This window comes from Onychostruthus taczanowskii, unplaced genomic scaffold, assembly GCF_017590055.1.
Source record: "Onychostruthus taczanowskii isolate IOZ18803 unplaced genomic scaffold, ASM1759005v1 scaffold40, whole genome shotgun sequence".
Classification (NCBI taxonomy): domain Eukaryota; kingdom Metazoa; phylum Chordata; class Aves; order Passeriformes; family Passeridae; genus Onychostruthus; species Onychostruthus taczanowskii.
The window spans coordinates 1,520,165-1,535,993 of NW_024501460.1; positions in this window are offsets into that span (position 1 = coordinate 1,520,165).

Here is a 15,829-nt window from a genome sequence, read left to right on the forward strand (position 1 = left end):
GGTCAAGTATAGCCAAGAGAATGGAGTGGTCACGCTGGGGGCAGGACCATCTCACGACCAGCTTTCCTACTCAAGAGACCCTAGTCTGGAAAACTAAAGAGTCTTCACAGTTTATACTCTCATAGAATCACAGAATCATTAAATGGAATCATAGAATCATTAATCATCTTGGAAAAGACTTTTAAAATCATAAAGTCCAAATCGTCATCCCAGCACCATGTTCACCATTAAACCATGTCCTCAGTGCCATAGCCATATATTTTTTGAGCACCTTCCAGGAATAGTGACTGCACCACTTCCCTTGGCAGTCTGTTCCAATTCTTTTCAACCCTTTCTGTAAAAAAAAAAAAAAAAAAATCTTTTCTAATATCCAATTCTAACCTCCCCTGGTGCAACTTGAGGCCATTTCCTCTTGTCTTGGGAATCCTCTCATCTTCTTTGTGCAAGAGGACATAAGAATGGCCACACAGTGGCCATAGGACAACAGTGATCATAAGCAGATGCTTAGGGAGACATATACTACTCTATCCACATACTATCCAGCCTCCCACTATTTTCAGCTTAAGGAACTACCTGAGCAGAATGAGGTTTCTGCCCATTTAGTGATCCTCAGAGGATTTATCTCCCAAGATTTGTACAGTCTGCTCCATTGCCATCTGTAAACTGCAGGTATGTGCTATGTCACATTGCACAGGTCAAGTCCCTGATGCAAGAAGAGTCCCTTCATCCTGCCTGCTTCATTCAGTGTTCCTAGCTCTTGCACTGAGACAGGGAATGGCCAGTCCCTACCCATACTCTCAATGCTACACAGATCTTTGCAGCTCTTTATCATATTCCACCTTCTTCCAAGCTGGAAAGCTTGTTACCAAAATCAGTCAAAGTCTTCATTGCTTTTGCTGCAATTCTTACCTGGTTTCGAGTCCCTCTGTCTTGGTCTTAGTCCTGAGACATCTGCACTCTCTCTGTCCTTCTGCCTGTAGAAAAGTGATAGTAAAAATTGCCCTTTTATTCCACGGAACAGTGGTGACACAGAGAAGTACAAGTATTATTACTATAAAAGCAATACAGAATGCTCTCTTTTCTCAAGGCTTAGCCAAGGACTTGGAAAAGCAACAACTCCACATATCAAGGACAAGAGAAAACAGTAGTAATGTAAACAAAAATAAACCCATGGTACTATCTACATTTTTTTCATACTTGTTTAGCAACACATGCTGACTAAAACCCTTCCCATTTCATAAGCTACCTGTGTCAACCAGTCCATTCCTGTGTAGAAAATCAGAACTGATGGGACATCTCCCACCAAACTCTGATTATTTCACACAATTATATGCATAATAGGTCTGAAAAATATGACATGCTACAAAAGTGGGACTGCCAGATGGTTTTCCTGCCATTTAATCTGTCTTTCCTCTTTCCATGATATATCTCATTTCTTAGGACATAGGTATTAAGTAATTTCTCTCCCTTAATTGGCTCATCTTCAGCTAGGTGTGTAAAGTTGGTGTTTAATTTAATGTGTACAAGTTGTCCCGTTGTCTTAATGCTTCTGATTCATGCATTTAAAGTGAGCTTTGTGCTTGAGGGTATGGCCTCATGAACATGTTTTAGTGAGGCATTCAAGGGTGTGGATTTACAGGACACCAGCTACCCTGCAATAACTGCACAGATGAACACCCTTTGCCTGCTGGTAAATGCAAAGAAAGTTAGCCCAGAGACAGTCTCAGCCAAGATCACCTCTGCCCTCTGTACAATTGCTCTTCCTGCTATTCCCTGAATGCTGCTCCTTTTGCAGTAAGCATGACAGTTGCATATGAAGGCACCACCACCTCCCTCCTCTCCATAGTGATCCATCTCCAGACACAGCTCAAAGCAAACTTTTTCTTAATACACCCCAAAATCTTGCAAACTGAAGTGGTATTTAAGGGACCTTGCCACCCTTGCTGCATTACAACTTCAGCCGTTTTTTTCTTTCATGTTTATATGATAGGATATATTCTTTGCAGAGTCTTCATCATGTAGTATATATACATAAGCCCTCTAATTCTTGAGCCCTCCCGTTTCCCCCTGCTGGTTAAAAACGCATAGCAGGGGGGAGCAGAGGGGTGGGAAAGTGCAAGCAATTCCTCAAACAACTCTGAGTCAAACCAGGTACCCACTTTGGGAGGAGAGAGCAGAGGGAACAGACCTTGTGACTACTGAATAACAGTGGCTGCTGCCCCCAAGGGTATTTCTGAGAGCCTACAGGTATTGTTACACAATGTATATACTTCACGGGGTCCTGAGCAGAGTTTATCAGCTGTACAGAAATTCCTGCATAGTTTATCATCTGGGCAAGCATCCCAGCACCACTGTTGTCTCTTGTTAGAGTCTCTTCAGAGTATCAGAGGTTCCCAGGAACATTCCCAGAAGCTTTCAGCTCAGCAGGAATCACTGCCAAGTTGAAGAGTTTCTTCAAGTTCCTTGTAGCAATCATCCTGAAAATTGCAGAAGAGGAGCTTGCAGGCTCTACAACTGTCCCTTAAAGGCTCAACTTGTAGAGGAGACATTGTCTGGCCTCCAAAACCATTTATCTGAACTAAGACACATTTATCTCAACCTTGCACACATTTAAGGTCTCGCCAATGAGATCACAAAATCTCCTTGTAGCTGGAAATAAAAATTTTTCCTATGGTGATTTTCTTTTTTTTATTTTAGATTCTAATAATCTTCCAGATCCCTAAGTGTGGATCAGCACCCCTTTCCTGTTCAAACTAGATGCTCTAGTCAGTTATATAAGGCCAAGTTTCCTCCCCAGGCAGTTTACAGCATAGGCACACAGGTAATGCTGTCTGCAGTAAATGATGCAGTGAAATACTCCATTATGTGACTTATCTCTCAGAACAGTTACCCCCTGAGAAAAGACTGCAGTTTTGAGGCCAGCTGACTTTTCAGAAATGGCAAACAATCAGTGGGACAAAAAGGTAGATTTCTCCAAAGGTGAAATAACAGTGTTTTCTTCTTTCAATATACAAAAAATATAATTTTCTGAAAACAAAATGAAAGAAAAAATTCCAGCAACCGCCAAGCCCCTTTTACTCTTGAAGAACCTGTTTTTCCCTATTTATTTTGCCTTTTGAGGATTTGCCTTTGACATGTTCACATTTCTAACGCTTCTTACTAGGCAAAATGTTAAATGGATGACTTTAGTTCCAGTATATTGCTTCCTCTGAATCTGTTACTCTTGTAGTGGCACTTTCCCTTAGTAGCACATTGAACTAGTGTAGTTTATGGTCACCAGTACCCAGATTCCCTCTAGTGCTCAAATCTTCAATGAACAGAAAGATAAGTGTGAAGAATTTGCCAGCTTGAAATCCCTGCTATCTGCACAACAGACCAAAAAGTGGTTTTTAATTATTTCAAGACTTCAAACTCTGAATATTTGGCTGTATAATTAAAATCTGGATTTTTAAAATATATTGAAAATACATTTACCCTTCAAATGTTTCACCTGTTAGTTATTCTACTTCAAACTCTTCAACTCTACAGTGTTATTATTTTGTTTTCTTTGATGTTTGCTCCTTTTAAGCTAACCCCAAAGAATTTCACTCTCACCTACCATGGTTATCAAGCTGTGCTTTGTTAGCACTGTAAGTATTTATGATATACAACTCTCTTCTGCTTTTCCCAATATTTAGGAATTAATACCTTATATGCATTGATTAATAGTCCTCCTTTCTTGCTATTCCTTTTAGGAGAGTTAGGAATGACCACCAGATAATCATCTCCATCACTTGATAACTGCTCATGGTCTAGTGTATAACTCTTGTATAAGGGTGGTTGGTATGTAAATACCCTCCTTAATCGTCATCGTTTGTTTCAAGGATAAAACAAACAAAACAATAACAAAACCTCCTTTCTTTTGCATGCTGGAAGCACTTGCCATTAATATTAATTAATTTATTTATTTAAACTTGGTTAAAGCATTTGCTCTTAGGCTGGGAATGTGACTGCCAAGTTTCCTGCCTGCAATTTGTTACGGCTCAGTAGTAAACTCCTGAAAATAGGAATTTGAAATGGAAATAGTGACAGGCCTTTTAACTACACTATAATAAGCAGGGTGTTTTATCCTGCATACTGTATGTTGTTACACAATGGCAGCCTATCATAATGTGCACGGAAAACAAACAGGGTCTCTTTAGATCACTCTTCTGGCTAAAACTGGGCAGACAGAGGAAGCAAAACAGGCTGGAAAGACAAAAGACTAGAAGGTCAAGAACACCACACCCAGACCTAAGCCCTTCTGTTACACAGTGGAGCACAGGGATCTTAGAGAACTTGCACTTGAATAAATTGGCTTTGATCAGCTTGCCATAAAAAAAAAGGTGTAGCCTGCTATATTGCTAAAGGAGGTAAAGAAGGAAACTTGCCCATAGTCTCAAGCTGCAAAGTAATGTACCCAGATCCACCCTGTTACACAGAGCAAAGCTCCAAAAAGTATGTTTCTTGCAAATGTTTCTTATCTGCTTGTAATAGTATGTTTCATGTAATCTGCACATATAAAACACAAGAACATTAAAGCTGGTTTGCACAGTAGCTTTCCAGGGACAACTGTAAAGTACAATTTTTGAGAGTTGCTGAACATCCAGAGTCCTAAAAATTTGCATGAGTTTCTTCCGATTCACACCTGTGTAAATGACAGCAGTACTGCATCTTTATGAAAACAGAACAGTGCTACTGCTTTTTATGAGGTATTTGGCAACCAGGAAAATAAGTGAATCACGTGCAGAACAGAACAGCAGAGTATCTGGGACTTGAACAAAGCACTTCTGCTTTGTAGAACACATGCTTAAACGCCGTATATTGAAGTGCTACATCATGTCTATTTTTACTAATTGAGTTTACTTGTGTTTGGGCACTGTACCAGCTACTCCGCAAGTCCAGGAGATTAATGTAAAAGCCTCTCTGCATTTAGAAAGTATAGTCACTCTAGATTTACAGCTGCTTACTTTGAGGGTGGCTGACTGCTGATCCTGGTGTCTTTGAGCAACAGATGGTTTTCTGAGCTGCATTGACAATGAAAATGATTTAATTTACCTCCTAATATCGAAATAAAGAGGCAGAAAAAAAAGAAAAAGCAATATATTCATCTTCTACAAATAGCATACTTTAGTACACAGCTGGATAAGAGGAGGGGGAGGCCCAGTCAAAACTCAAGGAATAGTATTAGAAATTCACATGAGGACAAACTTACATAAAATAACCCATCCTGATCTGGACTGTGAAAGTATTGGCCCTTGTAATGTTAGAATTTATAGCTTTAATCTTCTTAAGAGCTGCATGGCTCTTCTCACATGCAGGGAAAACAGATTTGATGTTTGTGAGATTAAAACTACTGAGCTGAACTTTGCTTGTTATTGGCCAGAAGCACTTGGAAACCTAATAAAGCATTCCATTAAAATCTTGGCATTTTAGTAACACAAAAGAAGTAGGCTTCTCAAAATATGAGTCCAAGGCAAAAGGACACTTTGGGGGGCAGGGGGGGAAGATTGTGGAATTTGGATTTTAACAAAGTTTGCAATGACTTTAAAATAGATCAAAGGAAACATGAGGTAGAGTGGAACAATAAGTGCTTGATGTAACTAGCAATGTCCAATTCTTTGTTGTTTAAACTTTATAACATTTGAAGACACTTTTTCATTTCTTTTAAACCTCATACTTTCGTGAGTCTATGAGTAGCTGGAAAAAGTACAACACATTTCACTGACTGACTGTGTGGTCTCTAACAGGTAATGTGAGGCCTGATTTATTTAAAATTTTGAGGATCCACAACCACAACTGAGATCCAGTTGGGCTACTCATATCCTGGGCTTTAGATGATCAGCTATATTCTGAAATAAAGAGCTCCATAAAAGCTGGCTAGGCTACAATTTTAGGTGCACAGGAAGCCCTCAGTGAACATGTATGCACTTGTAATCAGTATATGGTTTGGTTTGATCTATGAAGTCACAACTAATATTTCTGTAGAGAGAGTGATACTACTTGTGGTGATGGTATGAACTGAGTTCAAAGCATGACTGATCAAGGGTTAGGATCTTATCAGCACTGGTAAAACCTTGTACAGTACCATTTGCCTAGTGCCAGCTGCACTGCTGACAACCCTTGCTTGCCTTCACCAAGGTACAGTGAAGAGAAGTCTCATACACTATGGCTTTTACTGTTCTGCTCTTCAGCCAAACAAACAGGCAGAAATAAGGACATAAAAACAATTTTAAAAGAAGTAAAGCTTCATAATCAGCCCTAAATACAACAAGTCTCTTGATAGGGTTCATTGATGAAGTTTCAGGTCTTGTCAGAAGGCAAACAGCATTTATTCCAACTTGCTATGAAATTACTTTGTCCTATCTGTACTGACAAAGCCAACCACGAAAACTATGCTAAAATTTGCCTGTGTATGGTTACCGCTAAATCAGACCTTCTACATTCATTCTACTTACAGATCAGGAAGTATGTAGGCTATCTTCTGGCAAACTTGTGGTTAAAACACTGGGAAGCCTGTAGGGATGATCAGGTAACAATCAAATTCCTACAAACAAATTTTAGCCCAGATTTTACCCCACACAGAGAACCAGTGTTGAATGTGGATTACACAGCTGGTGTGAGTGAGTCCTACACAAGCTCATCCCATTGTAGATGACGGCACAGAATTCACTTATGCAATTCTATTTTTTGCCCTTTCAAAAGAAATTCCCCTTTACACAGCTGAACATTACTGGGTGCTCATAAGCTGGCTGCTAACATGGCTGGTATGCTTCATTTTTTGTGGCACTAACATATGAAGAGCCATCTACTGTAACAGATGCTCTTTGACAGTGCGAAATAACAGCACTCAGACTTAGACTGTAAATTATAAACAATCCCTCTCTAACTACAAAACGAATACACAGAATGGGGAGCCTTGTCAACTAAGATATTAGTAAATCAGGTTGAGGAAGACAAATTATTCACTAAAGCTAAAGTAACTAAAATTTTATTCAGTTAACATTACTGTCATTAGAGTTCTCCTGTTCTTTGCCATAATTGGTGGATACAAAAAAGAGTAATTATAAGCAACACATAATAAAATCAGTTACACGTTTTCTTGCTATGGAAAAGCTACAAAAAATGTTTCTGTTCTTCCTTTTTATTCATTTCTATCAGTACAAAAGATACTATATAAATGCTTACTAGTGGTATGTGCCTGGCCACATCAAGACAGCCCTTTTCCAAGGGATTTCATAATTATTTTTTCTTCACCAAACCACAGACAGGACTGTGAATTAAAAAGTGACCTTGATGGCCTGGTGGTGCAGCTGCCATGTTAAACTTACTGGTACTAATGCCGAGGAGTGGTGTTACGACATAAGCTGAAAATGAATTCAAGCATAGCTTTCTTCACAGAATATCCCTGGTAACCTGGCTGCAAAAAGCATTCAATGCACAAAGATAATTTTTTTAAACCTTTAAAAAAGAAAGCATTCCTTTTTTCCTTTCCATCTCTTCATGACATCCCAGTGCCAAGTTCTCCAGAAGGATGTGCTCAGGGATAATACCCTAGATTACAAGGACTGTAGCTACATCTGGAGTACTTCTGATATCTCAGATATAAAACTTCTTCAGAAAGGACATGGAGAACTTGGAGGAAGCATGGGTAAAGGAATGGGCACCCCATTACAGAGCACAGTCGTTCCTGCCCTATAGTGGCAGTCTCTCAGGAATTCCTGAACACCATGGCAGGGATGGTGAGCACAAAGCTGGCCTTCCCAAACGCATGCAACTTCCCATCACCTAATGAGGGGTAAAATGAGCTGGCAGTTCACTTTCCTTCAGCATGTGCCAGGAGAAATTTTTGTGTCACTCAGTTCAGGATCAGGCTTGCAAGGCCCAATTCCACGGCTTTAGAAGAAACAGGCATGGCCAAGAAAAGACCCTGGCAGTTGCCTGTAGCAGGATCTAATACCCTTGCATTTCATGGGATTCCTGGATGGAAGTCTCAAACTCTGCAGAATCACAAATGCAGCCTGGTTTCATCTCATGCACTTGCAAGGCCTGCATCTCCTATGATACCTGGAGCTAGGGTACCTTATCAACATCTTGGCAGCATATGTTAAAGGAACAGGACTAGCTGAACATCTCCCTCTCCTCTGAGAGCCAATTTAGCCTTCTTTCTCCTTCACAGATTACGTAGGGAAGCAGGCACCAATCGCGCCAGTTTTGCAGATGCTGGCTCAGAGTACACACAGAAGTATATTTTGGGCGCTTAAAGAGCTTCACAGCATTGAAAGACTTAGCTCAGAAAATGCAAAAGGTCGGGGTCTGCCTTCCAGAGCCTAACAAAAGGGTGTATGCACATACTGAGGAAGGAGGCTCCCTCTGTTGCACAGAGCTGGCTCCATGGCTCTTTCCCATCTCCCTAGAGATCCAGGGTATTTGTATGCAAGTTAGGAGGAAGCCAGCAGACTAGTCAGCATGCAGGGGGACTTGGTGGTCTCATGGAAGATTGCTTTAGGTAACACAGCAAAAGGACCTCCCAGTGTGGGCTCTGACTCAGCCACGGTTTGGATGGTGAGAAAGCCTTTCAGTTCCCACTTGTCATAGCTGACCAGTCTCATTTTAATGCACAAAACAAACTCACTGTACAAATATGCCATGATGGGCAGTTTGTGCCCATGATGCAAGCTATACCCAAACAAGCAGAAAGGTCATAAAATAAGGATTAAAGTTCAATAAGGAAGCTGATAACGAAGAAGCTTACCCAGACTATGCCCTATTCTAGCCAACGTTACGTTATCGTCTAATTTTAGAACAGCTGACAGTTTTTCCCAGACCAGAAGTTGACAAGAGGCTGAGCAACACCAGTGTCGTTAAATCTTTGTTTTCAGGCACAGTGTTGTCTCCACACTGCAAGAAGTTGTTTCAGCATGTGAAATTTTGCAGGAAGGCACACACTGACGCTGGATGCCCATACAGGGAGCTGTGTAATATGTTGAAACCATCTGGCATTTTGTGGTTTTGCTGTATCAGTCAGACGCTCTGTCTGGAAACATAGGGCTCAAACCCAGAGTCCTTAATTCAGGTCAGATACCTACAGATGCCTGTGGTCGTTTGGCTAGACTGGAAGCTGCAGAATAAAGCACTTAATTAGGAGGCTGAAGTTTATGACGGATTCTAAGAGCAGCCAAGCTAGAAGTCTATTATTGCTTAGGAAGTTTCAATAAATGTAATTACTATGGCATGTTTGATATAATACATAGTCTTCACAAAATGCTCCAAAATAGCGTTTTAAAGACAGGTCTTTTTGCTGTTATGCTTTGTACCTTCTGACTAAGGAATAGGCCTGATGATGTGGATCCCAGTGTGAAGCTTACTGAAAACTACCACTAAAATTAATAGAGCATAGTTATGGATGAGTATTTTGTATAGAATTGCCTTCTCTGGAGTGTGAACAACGCTGCTGAAAGCAGGCTCTGGGTTACATTATTCCTGTGATCCAAATTTTTTAACCAGCTGATGTCACTAGGGAGATTTAAGGTCTTTATAATTACCGCTCAAGGCCTAGAGGAAGGGGGGAGGAAAGACAATGCAATTACATTTCATATGTTGATTTAGAGAGTAACCTGTAGTGGTCTGTTAACTTGTTTCATCTATCAAGAAAAGCAAATTAATTCTGTATCCAGTTGGTTTTATGAGTGGCAGCTCATTTTGCTTTCCCAGTTAAGCAGGGGAGAAAGTGGCCTTTTGTCACAAACAATTGCTTCCTGCAATGCTGCAGAATAAGATGTAAAATAGGCAAAGAGCTTTGGATACAGCTTCCAATGTCCTACTAAGAAGTAAAATTTCTTTCTTTCATCTTCCCTCAGAGAAGGAATTCAGGTTATACTCTGCACTAAATTAAAGTGTTCTGCTCAGTTATGTACATGTACAGCTTTGAAAACTGTTCCTGCTTCTAGGTCAAGGGCTCTCCCTGTGGCCGGGTGCCAGCTTTATCCCTGGACTCCCATAATCCCTTGAAATAAATCAACTTTCCATTGAAATCCTCTGCCAGTTCCACTTCAGACTAAAATGTGCTGTCTGTAGCATGATGCTCTTTTATACTTTTGTGGAAACAAAAAAAAAGAGAAACAATGTGGCCATTGTGTACTGGAAACAGTTCCACGTAACCCGCATTGTGTATATTAAAGTCTATCTTTGTATGTTGCACTAACCCAAGATTTCAGTGTTTATTATTAGAACTAAGAAAAATACCTTTGACCAAAAGAATAATTTGACTGACTGAAAAGAATCCCAGCTTGTGTGCGTGTGTGTGTGTGTATCCCATTACTACTCTGCTCACGTGGACTGAAGTATGAGGATGCATTATACTACCTCCCTGGGCAGATGAAGGCCTCAGATCTTTTTTTCTTTTCCTCTCCTTTTTTTATTTTCTTTCTCCCTTAATATCAATTTTCTTCTCTGTGTGTTATAAATGAACCCGAATACATTCGCACGTTCCTGTCGAAGACTAAAAGCTGTCACTTCATTTCAGGGAACCAGGCAGCTTTAAGCTCAGCTGCAAGAAAGCCCAGATGCTACTGCATCTCCAGGGGAAACTTATCTACTCAGAAATGGCAAAACTTCTGAACAATAATAACAAAATACAGCTTAAAGATGCTGATGCTGTTCTCCTGTTGGTGCCGAGGTCAGTACTTTGGAGAGTGGGTGCCAGTCAGAAATCGTAGCACTCAGAAGACTGACATTTCTGAAAAGCTCTGCTTCTCCCCAAATCTCAGTAACTTTAAATGGTCTGCCAGTTAAATCAGAACAGTTTGGTATAAAGCCTCCAATTTTCTGACAACCTTTATATTCTCTTGGCTCCTACAAGGCCCTAAAGCTGATCGTGTATAATCCTGAACTGAATGTAAAATAAATATGAAAACCTGTCATGATTTTAAAGTTTTCCAAAGGATATTTTACTAAATAAAAAGAACTGCATTTTTGGCACACAAATGCTCCATATAAAAATCACAGTTCTTTAAAAAAAAGTTACACAATGCAGTGCCAGACTCTGCCCTCTGAAGTTCCCCCTGAGTGCTGGGGAGCAGCTATGTCCCCATGAGCTGGCTGGCCCTGAAGGTCCCATGCTCCTTTTCCCCTCCACAGTGCGAATCAGGGCTGCCACTGGCCTGAGCCAACCCAGCCCCTGAGGGTCCCTCCAGCACAGGAGCCTAGGGGGAGGTACCCGGGTTTCCTCCAAGCTGGGACACAGCCCATGGTGTGGCCAGCTAAATCTAGCAGTGGCAATTGCTTCCATGCTTGTGGTGCAAAGACAGCCTGAGCAAATCGTGACCTAGAGCTCACCCAGCCTTCATGTCCTTGAAATATGTTGCCTAAGAAAATAACAATTGTTTGCGGAAAGCTCTTCCGCTAAGCCTGTGCTATTTAGCGAGCTACATTAACTGTGTGCCAAGGTGTGGGCTATAAGCTGGAGTGTCCACAGCACTACAGCACGGAAATGAGTTTAAATCACTGACAAACTAGAGCTGATGTCAGGCTCCACTGGCTTCACAGACCTCCAAAACATCTGCAGGTCCAGAACACAGATATAAGGCCAGACAGAGATGCATAGATCTAGCAAAGTAGCACCCAAACACAGCAACCTTGACAACGGACATGAGGTGCATTTTGAGTGAAGCTGTGAGTCAGCTAGCAAAGGATCTGAATACCACTTTGCAGGAAATTTGGATGACACATCCTGCAAGTCCTGGGGTGGTAGCTCACTGTTAAAATCACAAGTTAAATTTGCACAGTACTTTTCAGATGGCTGGGAGGAAACAAAAGGAGGCAAGACAAGGCATTTCAGACAGGGCAAATCTGTGTTGTCACTCTCAAGGCTTCCAGGTTAGTCTGCAGAGTTCTTTCAATGTGCAGGTTTTAAATGCTATGCACCTGTGTCTCCTGATCTCCTGCTGGGACACTGTACAGGCAATTAACTGGATATAAAACCGCAGTTAACAATACACATAGAGCTTTAATTTTAGGTCAGACTTGGTGAAACAATCTGGTTTTCTCCTAGAAGCCCTCAGTGGACAGTTTCTTCACTTAGCTCTGCCACCTTCGGGCCTTCTTTTTAAGTGAGGAGTGCAGCTGAATGCAAGAATTCAAAGCAAAACTCAGCTGAAACCATTATGTTTCATCTGGTTACATGTCAAAACCTCAAACCTTGTGTACACAGAGCTCAAATTATAAACCCATCAGGCCCAACCCCAGAGCTGGACCCAGGTTTGCCTGGAGAGCCCGCAAATCTTTTAGAGAAGCTGATACAAGTTTTGAGTTCATAATGACTTGAAAACCCAAAGTGGCCAGGAGACTTTTCCAAGGTCAAACAGTGAGCTAGAGGGGGAGCTAAGAAGAGAACCACAGCCCTGGCCACTTCACACACTGCTACCAACAGAGGTAGAAACTCACTCTGCTTGAACTTCATACTGCATAGTCTTTGCCAAACCACTCAAAAGAACCACTTTTTTTGCCTGTTAATTGTTTTAATAAGTCACATGGCAATGAATGACTAAAAACTACATCATCCCTCTAAGGATTCAGCTGTGGAAAAAGTATCCATTTAGCTGCAGGGTAGTTATTACTGCATAGCTTTGATTTTGCTACACAATGCACACCCTGTTTATGGAAATGCTTCCACGCTGCTCCAGATGAAATCATCATGACTTACAGGTATACTCTGAAGTTAAAGGAATGACCTCAGATCCACTCATCTAGATTGCAAACGAGCCCTGTCCACTTATCTGAGTCTCCACAATGCTCTCAGATGCTGGTTAATGTCCCTTTAGACATTTTTGAATGCCACGCAAATCGTTGCATCTATAACATGAAAATAGAAATTCAAGGTGAGAAAAAACAATTGCAGTTAGAATACCTACCCCTCCTGCTGGGTCCACCATGGCATCTGTCTCACTGGGGAGCACTGGAATAATTTCAAGTTCACAGCACAGCACAATGCAATAATCCCTTTAGAATCTACGCCATCATGCAGTGGTCACTGATCTGCTGTTCTGCATGCAATCTACCAAAACTTTAAGACTCCTGGCAATACAGCAAGCAACTGCTTCAGGATTGAGGCTTAATGCTGAAATACCACCAGGGCTGAGGATTGCTACATACTGCTTTCTAATAGTCCCTGCTGTTTGACATGTGGAATGGCAGTTAGGAGCTCTGGAACTGAATCCAGAGTTCTCCACCAATAATTGAAAGTACTTCTACAATATGGGAAAAAGAGAAGGGGGATCAGGGTTAAAGGTTCAGGTCTGTTTAAGGTCTTGTAAACATTTTTGTGGGGTGAAGGGTCAGCATTTTTAAAGTAAGACATGACTTACATACACAAGTAAAAACATGAGATTGCAATACATACCTTTTCCAATTCAGGTTAATTAAGAGTTTACTGTACTCCCAGCTAGTTTTGCTTGCAGGCAAATTTTTTTTGAGCTCAGCAGCCAGGACTGTATCTAGGGCTAAGCTTTCCCACCATATCATTCCAATAATAAAAGAATTTTTCTGGCTTCCTGTTAAACCATGCACTGATTACAAAATTCTTTTGCTTATTTAAGGCCAGATTCAATAAAAATCCTGTCCAGCTTCTGCATCATGGAAGGCCACAAAAGCCCTGAAATATTTTGGTTTTGAAGCCTGTGTGGGCTTCCATGGTTTGGATGCTGCGTAACTGTTCCAGTGAATGTGGTCCTCATAAAGCTTTTCAAGGTCCTGCTCCATATGGACCTAGTGATTTCTCTTTATTCTCTCCAGTGTGGATTACAATCTACTTCAGAGAATCTCTGATTTATGCCTCTAGCTACAAGCTAAATCCTAGAGGAATAGGTCCTTTTCATATCAGGTCACATCCTCTGCAGAACACTGACAGAGAAATTCGAGTTTCTGAAAAGCAAGTACCACTTACAAAAATCTGGTATGTTTTGCATGCTTTATATGAATATAAGTGAATGGTAAAATCTAAAAGGAAATTCAATAAACTACTCATTATCTATCTATATTCATATGACTAAGCTACACGTGGAACGTAGCTTTTATCCTCCATAAAAAATGTACAGATGTTCTATAGAAAACTGTATGAACAAACTTTAACCTCACGACTGCTATTATTTTGTAATAAAGGCTTACAGCATAATGTGAGCTTTTTTTAGAATGTAAGTTCCATGTGAGTAGCGTGTTGTTAATTTAATATTAATGCAATGCACCAGGAAGAAGTCTGCACAGAATCTCAAAGACAGAGAATCACAGTGCTGCAGACAGGAGATTTGTGCCATGGATTTTATTTGTTTCAGCACTCGGAATAAAATTCTTTGACCAGGATTCCCATTGCCACAGGGCAGTGGATTCATCTACCGATGTTTTCACATGCATTGGCATGAGGATTTTGCTGCAGCATTCCCGCAACTGTTCCTGAGAATCATGTGGTTAAGTCACCTTGTGCTGCACAGAAAATTTACCTCTCACTGTCAAGTGCATATGAATGAGCTTCTTTTTTGGGAACAGCAAAAGGAAAAAAGAATCCTGAATAAACTTTTGAATTTCTTTTGCTGAACCACCCTTCAGGTAGCAGGTGCAAAGACTTTCACTAAACTTGCAGATTTCAAATGCAGTGCCTGCTTTGCTTGCAACACAAATGAATTAAAGCAGGGGAACAGAACAGAACAGAACAGAAATCCAGCTTCATCCATAGTTTTCCCTTCTCAGTGCCTGAGCCCTCTCCTTTGCAGCATATGCCATTCAGATTACATATCTTGTATTCCTCTGAGGAGTCAGTTCACTGTCTCATCTCCAAATGCATTGGTGAAGTAATTTATGACTCCCATTATTATAATCGCTTAGCAGCTCCCAAGCATGTAAAAATAGCAACAATAATTTCTCCCACTTTTCCTTCCTTAGCACCCCATAGGAGAAAGAGCTTGATTAAATCTGTAGGGGTTACACTCGCACTTGTGTGTTTCTATAACTTACATAGGAAGTTTGACATTTTCAGAAAGTGATGATGTCTACAGACATCTTATTCATTGCAGGAATTCCTCAGTCTAGATGAAACTTCTGGGAAGGTCCTGTGTCCAGAAGCTTCCTTCTTTTGCTTGACAGTTTCATTGCTTCTATGAAATGCACTTGTGTGCTATCATGATCATAAAGGGTGGCCCAATCTCAGAAACAAAGAAGGCCATTTGCTTCAAAGCCTTCAGGATCAAGTTTGAAAACCTACTCAGGACTCCATGCAATGAAGCAGAACCTCCATGCATAACAGGGAGGGAAGAAATGGGGAGAAGTTTATGAACAGACCCATGGCAACATGTGCATGGTAAACTGACAGTCTGCTCCCATTTGTTCCAGTTTTCCAAGCATGTGATTGCAAATGTAGTTATCATTTTATGTGGACCATCACAGCTGCACTGCACTCATCAGAGCAAAGACAACAGTCTGGTCCTTGTGAAAAATGGAGATGGAGTTTTCCTATTTCTGTGCATATTCTGTAGGCAAATACTAAAGACCAAAAGTTCACAGAGCTGCAACAAATGTCTAACAAAGGCCCTCAGCACCTGGAATAGTTATGAAACAAAGAATTTCAAAGCACTCCTCTGCTTCTACAGTCATCATCTAGATCTAAACTGCTAGGAAAAAGTATCCTGGTTTTTCCAAAGGCATAATTTTAAATCCATTTTGGTTAAACCAGTGTAGAAGACATGGGCATTCTCATATTTCAGTGCAAAACCATGTCTGGTTTGGTTTAAACTTAAATATTTTAGGAATTGATTTTGGATTTGCA